We start from the raw sequence: 12,707 nt of genomic DNA, 5'->3' as shown, positions 1-12,707 counted from the left end.
GTCTTGAAAATAAAGACAAAAATTAAACAAGTATGGATTTGCTGCTACAGAAGAGAAAAAAAGTCTGCATACATTCTCATAACACAAATCCCATATTAAGTAGATGTTCAATTCATATTTATCTCAAAGGAACATAAAACTTGAAGTTCATTTTGAAATTGGCAGTCTCTCTGAAACAAGATGAGTTCTTGTAGGCCCTGGGTTGTGTGCTGTGTTTAACCATTTCAAATGTGGAGCAACGATGGATTCTTTGACTTAAAATTTGAGATGGTGTGAAAACTTTGCACAATTACATTTGTCTAAGTTACATATCTGACCCATCAGTAATGCAAGAATCTATGTGTTCACCTGTGGAAATCATCGAGATACATGGAAAATATTTCAGTATTTAGTGCTTTAAGCTTCGTGTCTAACTCTCTTGTTATTAGTGACAACCTTATTTGCATTGATGTAATTTTCTTCACCTGGGAATTACCTTTTTTCTTGCACACCTGCATAACAGAACTTGAGCACAAAAACTAAGATTTATAAATATGTAATTGGTAGCATATATCAGCACGAACTATAAGGTTTTCTCTTAAGAAGCATTATATAATAAATGACTCCTATTAAAATGGTCTAATTAGTTTTAAGTATTTAACCAGCATTAACAAAGAGACTCAAAACCCAGCCTACCTAGACTGCATATTAGCTTATAATGACTTAGGAGTAATCAGCTTTCCCAGATGGCTTCACAAGAAAGAGAGGAAATAAAAAGAAGATGGTTTGAAAACCAGGTAACTAATTATATACAGATTATTTGTAAACAGCTTCTCTCCTTTGAACAAAAGAAACAAGCTTCACTAAACTGAGCTGAAGCACACAGTGCCAAATACACAACAGAACAATTCTGCCAGAAGTGTGGACCTGTATGATGGATGTAGTGATGAGTGAGATGCTTATCTGGGCAGTGATCAAAACCAAACTGATATTGGCTGTAGCTAACTCGAATGACTGAGCTTTGGGGCAGTTGGGAGGAGTGTGTATCTCTCAGTCTCTCTTTTTGAACAGAGGCCTTTGTCTAAATTCTGAGTGAGACGCTGAATGGCAGATGAGTACATTCTTTCCTGCCTGTTTTCTGGTAACACAGCCTTCCAAGGAGGCTTTTTCCTCTGTCATTCTTTCCTACTTTGAGGAGTTCTAGGAATTCATAATGGATGAAATTGGAAACACTAAAAATTTTATTCCACCTTTTATGGCTTCTTTAGTAATGCTCTCAAAGTTAATCTTGGAGTAAAATCAGTCCCATGTTTACCTTGAAATAAATGACATATTCTGAGAATCAATTTTGCTTTGTTTTTTAAAAGATTTATCATTTATTATTTGAAAGGCAAAGTTACAGAGAAGCAGAGAGAGAGAGAGAGAGAGAGAGAGAGAGAGAGGTCATCTGCCAGTTCACTCCGCACACCAGAGCTGGACCTATTCAGGAGCCAGGAGCTTCTTCCAGATCTCCCACGTGGATGCAGGGGCCCAAGGACTTGGGCCATTCTCCACTGCTTTCCCACAATAGAGAGCTGGATCAGAAGTGGAGCAGCCTGGACTCGAACTGATGCCCACATGGGATGCTGGCACTGCAGGTGGTGGCCAAACCACATCCTCAGCCCCTCAGTTTTGCTTCTTGATAGTACTGTACTAATTGAAGTTTGGTTGAAGTCAGTAGTGGTTGCTATATGTCAAGTATTGAATTAGTGTTTGGTTCTCATTTACTCATAAAAAACCTCCTGAAGGAGATATTGCTCATATTTTAGAGATAAGAAGGTTCAGACTGCCCCAGGTTAAGCACTTATCCAAGTTAAACAGCTAACAGGTAAGATGACAGGAATCCCATTCTCCTGACTCCCATGCTCCATGTTCTAAATCATCCTGCTACCCAAAAGAAAAACATTTTCATGATTCTCACTTCGTGTATGAATGAAAACGGTTACTCCAGCTGACAAGCGTTCTGATCACAGAAAGCCAAGATGTAGCAGGCTATCCCAAAAGCCCGACATTTCTTCATCCATCGTGTTGAAAATCTATACTGTAATCAACAATCATGGGCATCTTCCTCAAAAATTGGGTTGATGTGATAATGATTGTGAATTCACTTACCTATATGCTGGTCATAAATAATACCCTTTTATTCCAAATTGTTCATAGAAAACTTTTGAAATGCTTTGCCGAAGTTCATCTTCCACATCCAAGTACAGCAGAGTACATTCTGGCAATGGGGAAAACAGAAGATCTTTAGGAGAATGTTTCCACTTCATATGTGACTTTTGTAGAATGAGCATAGTGAGGACTAATTTCACTAAAATGTGCCTTAAATAGTTTTCTTAAGGCATCAAGTAATACCTTGCTATATAAGTTGTATTCTTTTGGATTATCTGGCATGCGACTATTTTATTTTCTCTATCTCAATTGATAACTGATAGGGATATATCTCAGTTTGTGGGACCCTCTAAGAAAAAAAAATGCAGCATTATAGAAAAATACTGATTCAAAACGGAGTATTTAGAATTTGCAAAGAAGTCACAATAAATTGCAAACTGGGCAGTATGGCAAATATTCTAAACATCATAAAATCCAGAGAAATAAAAAATATTTTTGTTAATTAATTGCTTACTGAATCTCTGAAATATTTTTTCCTACATTTTTTGGCTTCAAATATTCTTACTGCTGCTGTGGTTTAGATGTCGTTTACCCCACAAGGGTGCATGTGTTGAAATCTTGGTCCCCAGTGTGTTGATAATAGCAGGTGCTGAACCTTTAAGTAGTAGAGCCCTGTGGGAGGTGCTAAGATATGCTTGCAAGGGATTAACAAGGTTTTTGGGACCCCAGTTAGTCTCCAGTTGCTCTTTGCTTTCCTGTCTTGTTATATGATCTCTCACTCTTGCCCACACTGCTGCCATTGAGAAGCTATCTGCTATGGGGCCTTCACCAGACTGGAGTTGATGGAAGCACCATGCCTCAGAGCTAAATACACCTCTTTTCCTTATAAATTTACTCTGCCTCGGGTACTTCATTATAGTCAAGAACTAACACAACTACCTCTTTAACAATCATTTTATATTTGTGTAGCAACTAGAAGTATATTTAGTAGAAACAGCATTCTGAAAACATAGATGATTATTTTTTCCTATTATTGACAGTTCAGAAGAATTTTTTAGCTCTATTACTTGATATTGCCAATGTCAAATATTTTTATCACTTTTGTTAAATTTTGGCTAAGCTGCTGTTTGCAGCAGCGAAATCCTATATGAGTGCCAGTTCATGTACCTGCTACTCCTCTTCCCATCCAGATCTCTGCTTACAGCCTGAGAAAGCAATAGATGATGGCCCAAGTGTTTGGACCCCTGCATCCATGTGGGAGACTTGGAAGAAGTTCCTGGCTCCTGGTTTTGGATGGACCCAGCTCCAGCCATTACAGCCATTTGGGAAATGAATCAAAGGGTAGAGGACCTTTCTCTGTCTCTCCCTCACTCTGTAACTCTGCCTTTCAAATATATAAACAAAATATTTAAAATAATTTGGAGAAACCTCTAACAATTTTCCCCATTTGCATGCAGTAAGATTTGGAAGAATTTTCCAATAGAGTAGCCTGTGGCTCCAGGCAATTGTTTTCGTTTGTGACTGTTTGTCCTATGTACCAAATGTTTTAAAAGAACTCCAAAATGAATATTTTGTGTGAAATTCGCTGACTTTTCAATATAGGTAATGTTTACATATTTAAGAAACACTATGTGAATAAGCAAAAGTTTTATGGTGGTCTACACAGAGGAAAATTAAGTTACTGCAACTATATTCAACATGTATTTTATTCTTGTCATTTACAGTTAATATTAATTTGCTTTTTATACCATAATACTAAAACAATCACAATGTTTTGTGCCAGTCTATAATTTACAATGCTTACATTGTCATTTCATACATTTATAATGCTCAGTGTTTGATTCCAAAATGCAAATGTAGGGGGATTAAAGGAGGGTGACATATGAGGGATCTTTGAAAATTTCATGAACAATGCATATTATAAAGAAACTATGCATGGATTTCAAAAATTTTCGCACCAAAAAATCAGCTTATCTTTTCATTCTGTGTTTACAGACTCTTTGAAGTAACCTCCTACGGTTTAAGTTGGAATATGGTCAATGCATCTACCTCACAGGACAGACAATAGCCAGAGAAAGCCAGAGAGAAGCCCTTCTCCTACTTGACTGTCTCAGAATGGTCCTAGAATTCTCACATCTATTCATGAAGAAATATTCTTAGCAAATGAAGAATAAAAGAAATGTCCTAATGTAACAGAGTATCTACCAAAAAACAAAATATCAAATGTCAAGCTAAAAGGTAAAGTATTGAAAGCTTCTCCCTGAGATTAAAAACAGGTAAGGATATTTTCTGTCATCTTTTTTTACCAGATATTTTCTGATAAAATTTCAAGTGGGAGCCCATTCAATTCTCTTATTAGCATTTTTTGTCCAATTTCTCTTTGGTTTTATTCTGAGATTCCTAAAGGAACATTTAGGCTATGACTCAGGATTTAAGGCTCTATAAAAGATTCCTTTGTCAAAAAAAAAAAAAAAAAAGCTTACTCAATCAAAACAGAAAAACAGAACCACAAAAGATTTTTAAACTACTTCTCTTATTGCCCTTATTACAATATATGCCTTTGCATTGGGACTAATTTCTCCAGTTGTTTTAATTTCCTTTTTCCTAATTTTCTCTGTGTGTCTCTTAAATTTTGGTAATAAAAATCTTCCATGAAGTCTCCAAATAATTCCATAAGCAAACAAAATTCAAAAACTGAACTTTTTTTATTTTTTAACTAGCAATCCATAAAATAAAAATAGTCATATAGTTTATGTATCTTTATAACATTATCTCACCCACTGAAGTTTTCATTTCTTTGGGGGAGCTTGAATAAAGGATGTAGAATATATAAATGATAAAATAAATGTCTTCAGTCCCTGCAGTACAAGCTCTCTACTACTGAATAACAGATTGTCCAGAAATGTGGTGGCCAAAAACAATAAATACTTACTAGCTCACAGTTTCTGTCAATCAGAAACTCAGAAGCAGTTTGGATGAATCCTGTGATAGTGCAATTACAATATTTCCCTGGATTGTCATCAACTGAAGGTGGAACTAGAACTAAAGGACTTTCTTCCAAAGATTTTGGTCCCCAATGTTGTGGGATGGAGGCTTCTCTTTAAGGTAGGGCAACTGGCTTCTCCCAGAACAGATGATCCAAGAAAGAGAGCAAAAGCGTAAGAGAGCAGGTAGCCTTAGTGCCATTTATGACCTCATCTTAATGGAGACACTCTTTCTTCCCTCCTATCTTTTTAGCCAGACAGACCAACTCTAGCATGATGTGAAGAGTTCTACACCAGAAGATGAAGGCCAAGGGATGATGTTGAAGGCTAGCTACTGCATGCAACAAAGGAATTCCTTTCATATTTCACCTTAAAGGTTCATTTCATTTTGGAAACAGCTGGCAAAATCAATCAAAAGAGATGAACCAAAAATATTTGCTGTATTTTATGTCATAGATAGCTAGCCATCTTCATGAATTTTAACAGTGATTTTCCTATTAATAAAAATAGAGAAATTTTTAATTAATTTAAATATGGGTCTAAGTGTATGTAGCCAATTTTTGTTTATTCTTTAATGTAGAGGGATTTTATATTAGACTCTATTTAATATTGTACACTGACATAACGAAATACTTGGTCAAGAGTTTTATATTCTTTCAGAATAAGTGAAATCCATAGTAGATAATTTGCAAAATTTTGTCACTGCCATCCAAATGAAACAAACAAAGCCCAGACATATTCTGAGTGAATTAACTGAACCTGAGTCTATAGCCCAGCTACTGACTCGGTCATAATTAAGTGCTAATCTCATGGGTGTGCTGTTTTGTGAGGCAGTAAACCAGTTTCCTGAGTGGATAAGCAAGGAGGTTGAAAGCCAAGGAGCTTAACCTATCAAGGAACTGCATTTTCTTGTGGAAAAAGAGCAGACCTACCTGTTTTGGCTATTAGGATAGGAGTGAGAATTCCTAAAATGTGAAAGAATAAGTCTTTTTAAAAGTTGGGTAAAGGGAACTGCGGGATATAGAAGAGTGTTTCATATGCTCATAGTCTATATTAAGTGTCTTCTGTAGAATTCAACAATAAAAGCATTTATCTACTTGTCAAATACCTTCTACCTGTAAAAGATCTTCTATATGAGCACTGACACTCTTAAATATTCAAGGTAAAATGAAGTACAAATTTCTTCTAGTCTACCAACAGTTCCCTAGCCCACTTCCACCATGAACCTCCAAGATGAATGAAACAAGATCCCAAGAAGTGAAATAACATGTCCAAATCTAACTGTCACTAAAATAGTCAATATTCTGACTGGATGGAAATCGAATTCTAGTTATACACATACTATTTGATTCTGAGAGCTTAAATTGTATGGTTTGATTTGTTCATCAGTAAACCAAAGAAATAATCCCAGTGATTATAAACTCAACCGAAATGAGCCAGGCAGTGCTATAGACATCCCTCAAAGAGTTTTTAGACTGTGAGAGAGTTAAAGATTAAGTTTGCCGTAGGAACTACAACTCTGCTGTAGTTTGGATGTCTCTATTCCTTCAAAATTCCTGCCTTGAAATCCTTTGGAGGATGATGCAGCCTTTGGAGGACGATTAGGTCCTCAGGACAGAGCCCTCAAGAATGAGAATAGCACTCAAATAAAAGAGGCCCAGAGAAGCCTGTTTTGTCCCTTTGCTTTCTATCATGTGGGGATACAAGGGTAAAATACTGTCCCCCCAAAAGGGGGATTTTAACAGGGACTAATTGATTTTTGAAAGCCCCATAAGTAAATAAATAAATGAGATAATTCCAGTCATTAGAATGCTCTGAAGAGAACAGAACTAAAGGCACAGTGAGGATGGGGTCTGACAAGCTGTTCAGGGCCCATGGGAAGAACATGTGCCTTCAGCTAGCAGTTACAGCAGTTGGAGAGGTTTTTCTGTGACTCTGCACTTGAACTGAGGCCTGAAGAAGAGGTAAAGCCAGTCATAAAAAATCCCAGGAGGAGAGAATTCCAAAGAGAGGCCTGGTCAGGATCCAGGCAGATGTGAGAAAGGATCTTGAAGACAGCAAGGAGAGTCACAGAATAGAATTTAGGTGATAAGAAAGAGTCAGATGTGTCAGGTGATTGGATTTTATTTGACCTGTATCAGAGAATCTCAACAAAAGGCATGATGGGATCTGATTCAGACTTTGTAAGTTTTCAGCTCTGGCTCAGTGGTTCTTTGGTACGGAGGCTATCATGTGGCACTGTAGGAGATTTTACAGCAGCCCTGGCTTCTACACACTAGTGGTCCCCAAGTTGTGAAAACCGAATCATCTCCAGACATTGATGCAGGTCCTGAAACAAGGGGCAAACATCTTTCCTGCAGGGCATGAGGGTGGCAAAGATGGCACCGAGAGGAAGTTAGATGGGCGGAGTCCGAGTTGTTTACAAGAAAACTTGAATGGGCACAGGCATCAGTAAGAGAACAGCACATGAACCTTACGGAAACCGAGCGCATGATAGGGTAACCTTTAAAACGATTGGCTGGCTTCTCTTCCCCTCCCTAGAGCTCTGTGGTTTTTTGCTTTAAAAGAGGCTCACTGTGCAATAATAAACGAGTTCTTGCTTGACTCCCCATGGCGTCTGATTGTCTCCGGGATCAAGGGAGGCTGGGGAATGGGCGAGCAGCGCACTTACCTTTCATCAGACCCAGTCCATTCTCGTTCAGGTGGACTAAGACCCTGCACTTTCCCAGTTGCAAACCACTGCTTTACAATTCTATTTTTGGTTTCTGCGTGGAAAATTGGCTGAACAGTCATGGGCCTGGTGAGCATGGAAGGAGAGACTGCTGTGAGGCTGTTGCAGCACGTCCAGGGAAAAGAATAGGACTTAATGGTGGAGCAGTAGAGACTGGGAGCTGAGGGGGTGCAGAACATGTTTTGGACGTATTTTGAACACTTAGGAAATATTTTGGACTTTGAACTTATTTGACATAGATGATACATCAACTGTATATCTCGATTTGCCCAAAAGAGACATGGTTCACTCCTATTTTCCTAGTATAATTATTAACAGTGCCCATTTCCAGTTTCCAATGCATCCTCATTTGGAGCATAAAATTACAAAATTACATGGTTTATACAAGTGACAGCCCTGAGATATCTTTTGTATTTTCCTTCTTACCATTTTTATTTAAGGGTCCTTCATTCTAGTCTTTTTTCACTTGATGGAATCAAAAGAACATAACAAGTAGTTATTAATATAAAGTAAGGAATAGGGTAATTCAGAGTAGGATGGATAGGAACTATTCTATGCACTGGTCTACTCGTTTTTCATGGTGAATATAGCTTTACAATTTAAATTACCAGTCATTTCTGGCTTTTTATAGACAACATCTGGGTAAAAAAGAATGAGGTATATATAATAGCAATGCACATATTCATTCATTCCATTTAGCATGTCAGAAAGGGCCATTCTCTTTTAAGTTCCATAAATTATGTAAGATACACATATTGTTAGACATTTTAACAAAATGTGAATTTGTGAAATATTTTTTTAATTTACCAGTTAAGATAATGTGTCATTTTCTTAATTTTGCTGTGACTAATTAGTCATTGGAGTCCCTGTTATTTTTAATAAGGTCAAGGAGTGTATAATGTTCTTAATTTTTCTGAGACTAATTAGTTGTTGGAGCCCACACTACTATTAATAAGGTCGAGGAGGTGTTGATGCCCATGTGGACTGGGAGGAAATTTGCCAGCGATATTTTTAAAACAATACATTCTTTCAAGGCACAAAACAAGAGGAAGGGAAAGAGAGGTCAGAACAGAAAAAACTGTCTCAGCACAAATCCATTCCCATTGCTGGAGACAACTGACTGAGCAAACACACATGTCTAGGAGGCAGTATGTAGGAATAGGTTACGTTCTAGGTAGAGCACTACCACAGCATTCGAGGACTCTTGCAGGGATTTATTTTTCATTATTCTGAGTTAGAGAATGAAACGTCAAGAAAGTTTACCCCTGTAAAGTTGTTCCTATTATCATCCCTATTTTTCAGGTGCAGAGTCGGAGACTTGCAGATGTTTGAGTAACTCATGAAACATCACCTGGCACCTGACAAAATTCCCACCTGAACAACCCTCTTTCTTTCTATCTTACCTATTTGCATTGAGTTCACAATAAAGAGAAGTCTTCTCCATGGTCAGACAACTGACACTGAGAGCTGTGAGTTGGTTTGCTTAAGGACTCATCCACAATGAGTGAGGTAAGGATTTGAATGCAAGTCATCTAATTTTTAGTGCAGTTTATACAACACCCTTTGGATGCTGGGACTGTTAAATTCCAAGGAGTTACACTTGCACTTTCAGCAAACTAGCATAACTTATTCATTTTTCTCAGATGGTCTCATGAATATTTTCACATAGATTAAAGGAAGAGGGATAATGTTCAATTCCATCATAGAGACCTGGAGTATTTAAATGCAATTGTGTGTGTTCTGCTTCTTGAAGCACATGTTGAAGCTTCATATAAAACTTTACTATACTGCCTTTACCAATCCAGAGAGAGTACTTATAATTGTGTAATGTTTAAATATTAGGACTTTGGATTTTGAAAGTTTGAAACTAAATTCTAGTTCATCTCTTGGAACTTTCTGACTCAGTAACTGCATCTGTTTATCTACAAAATGAACATAAGCTGGTCTCAAAATATGATATCAAGGACTAAATAATACTTTCCATAAAAGTAATTATAACAGTAAATACCCAGTGGATAGTATCAAATATTATTTACTAAGGGTACTATTAAAAGTCTATGTAACTACTTGGCCTTTTTGTGCGTTTTGACAATGAAAGGTCTTTTTTGGATGTACCTTGAGAACTCATTGCTGGATCTTACCAGTTATGCAGAAGTGAGATAATTAATATAGATCCTGTCCAATAATATATCCACAAAATTTTCTTATTCTCTTTAGAGTCACAAATATTTTTAGAGCTCATAGGAATTTAAGAATAACTTATTGTTATCTTCTTATTTACAGACTTGTACTATATTGAGTCTAAGGACTGACCCAAAGTCACACAACAATGGGACAAGGTATCTGGCTCTTACTTACTTGTTCATATGTTCTTTCCAAAATAACCATCTTAGCTCTCTGTAACATGTACAGCTTAATTATTTCTCCAGTGAATTCTTTGGTTCCAACAAAATGCAGTACAACAGAAACGGCTCATTTTATTGCTATAGTGAATGTACTTAAAAGAGAACTCAAATTTTAGAATAATCATTTTTTTTTTATTTTGGATAGCCAGCTTCTTCTGTGTTACCTTTAAATATGTCAAGAATCTAAATATATATTGATAGTAAGTTTGCCTAGGGGAGATTTAGTTTAGTCTAATTGGCCAAACACTTCCAATTTATTTCTGCTAAACAGGCCTTTGATATGGAGAGATTTATTACTCCTCTTTTTTTCTATCTAGAAGATAAATACAGTCCGAGATCAGAAGAGACTTTTTGTAAACCCAAGAAGGTTTTCAGATTGATGGTTTTTTATGTGTCCTATCTTGTACTGGGCTTTAGCCCTGACCCATTCAGTGTGCTTTAAGTATATTTTATTTCACGTTCTTTTTACATCTTTCTTTGGGTGACTGACCTATGTCTCTGTTCGTTTCTTCACTAATTTGTGTTAACTGCATATTGTTTAAACCAAGGGATTAAGTAGGGAGTCTGTATTGCTTAATAAATTTGCCAGAAGCTGGGTAAACCAGCTTGCCTCTGTTCAGGGAAAGCATGAATGTTTTACAATTCATTCTTGGAAACATTATGAACTCATACAAAAGAACTACTTGCTGCCTTGGATCTTGGACACCACAAAGGACTATTCAATTAAAGCTTCCATTCAATCATAACTGAAAACAGTATTGGGTGAGAATAGGCTTGTTGCAAATGGGTAGTTGGGTAACAGTCTCTTGATAATCCCTTCTTGATCAGTTCTGTATGTGTCCCATATTTTAATTTCTTTCTTTATTATTTCATCTTCTTCATAATGTCTAATTATAATTAAATCACACACTAATAGAGATTTTTGGAAGGCACCCTTTCTCCCAAAGGAACTTGACTAACTGGCTTTCCACCATCTTCCATATCCATTTCAACTTTGATATTGTATCTCCACAGTTGCTTCTTCCTATCTCTCTCACCTTTTCGTGAATAATTTGTACCAGAGAAGGCTCTGAGCAATAAATTATATTAAAGACTCCAACCTCAAATACTTCAGTTCTAACCAATGTAAACTAGTAGAAGACAACCACAAACACCTACCCTACATGCCACCTCTATGCAGTATAAATCAGCATATTCTCTAACTGGATCCATCAGAGTCTAACTCAAGGTGTTTTTAGCCATTTTAAAAACCAAATCACATGCTTGATACAGAGCAGCATGGATGCAAAGTTGAACATAATATTATCCATTTGGATTAGGAGACATAGGTTCCCAAGCATGGAGATAGAAAGAGAGGAATTTGGAAAATCACAAATGTGATAAACATAGCTTATTTGCAGATATCATGTATTGCTATGCTAAACATCATTTTTAGTCAATTTTGAGCACACTCCCTCCCTCAGGTAAAATATAAAGTATTATTCTTTTATTGATCTCTTACCAATATACTAATACATACCAGTTTACGAAAGATTTTTATCCTGAGTAAATCACATCACTACAAGTACTAGTAAATGTTTCAAACACTTGGAAAATGATTCTTGATGAGCTTTGATAATTAGAAAAGGGGAAAAATATTTAAATAACTATTAAACAAACATAAGCACTAAGCCTTTGACACCTAGGGAATTAATACAATGAATAGTGCGATGTGCTGTCATCTCTTGTTAATTATTTTTTGTCTAGCTTCTTAACAAATATGAATTTGTATGTTCCAGGCAAGGTGATCGAAGGTAGGGCTTTTGTATGTTTGTGAAGGCTGATTAAGGCTTAGCAGTTGACTAACAAATGAGTACAGTTAATTAACTTAGTTAATGTCAGTTAATGAGTAATGAGTTCATGAGTAAACTTAGTGAAGTTTTTGTTTTTCTGAAATTGATCGTAATATTCACCTTTTAAGTTTTGCGTAAGAATGTGAATTATTATCTTTGAATCCAATTCATCATCCTATTCATAGGTTAAATCATTACTTCAATCTGTGATTCCAAGACATTGATGATCATGCCTAAAAATAAAGAATGCACATAATGTCATTTTTATACATGAATTGAATTAAATGCATTTTACAATGACCAAGGTCATTTTTTAGAGAGAGAACAATGTTACTATGAACCTTAAAACTTGTATCCCCTGTTTCTTCTTGCCCTGATATTTGTTTTTGAAATTTGATTTACCATAATTCTTAGAGACAAAAATGCAACTATAGATTTGTTGGCAAGTTTAGATTAAGCAAAAACCAAGGTAAGATATTCAGGATCAACTTTTGGAATGGAATTTTTCTAACAAAATGTTCTTTTTATTTTATTTCCTAAAAATTAATTCTTACCCAAAACAAGATGAGCACCTTTTACAAATGTGAAGTTTGAGAGATGAGGCAATAGGCTCACCTCACTTTGT

The 12,707-nt window shown here is 36.2% G+C and overlaps 1 long non-coding RNA gene across 1 annotated transcript; it reads left to right on the top strand.

Annotated features, from left to right (window-relative positions):
* The first annotated feature begins 4,128 nt into the window (after positions 1-4,128).
* LOC127490610 (uncharacterized) lies at positions 4,129-10,184 on the top strand. Its single transcript, XR_011389302.1, has 4 exons — positions 4,129-4,368; positions 5,368-5,490; positions 9,148-9,354; positions 10,129-10,184. It is a non-coding gene; the product is annotated as an uncharacterized lncRNA (long non-coding RNA).
* The last annotated feature ends 2,523 nt before the right edge of the window (positions 10,185-12,707 follow it).

Source organism: Oryctolagus cuniculus, chromosome 6 (genome assembly GCF_964237555.1).
Source record: "Oryctolagus cuniculus chromosome 6, mOryCun1.1, whole genome shotgun sequence".
Classification (NCBI taxonomy): domain Eukaryota; kingdom Metazoa; phylum Chordata; class Mammalia; order Lagomorpha; family Leporidae; genus Oryctolagus; species Oryctolagus cuniculus.
This window is presented reverse-complemented; position numbering and strand designations above follow the sequence as displayed.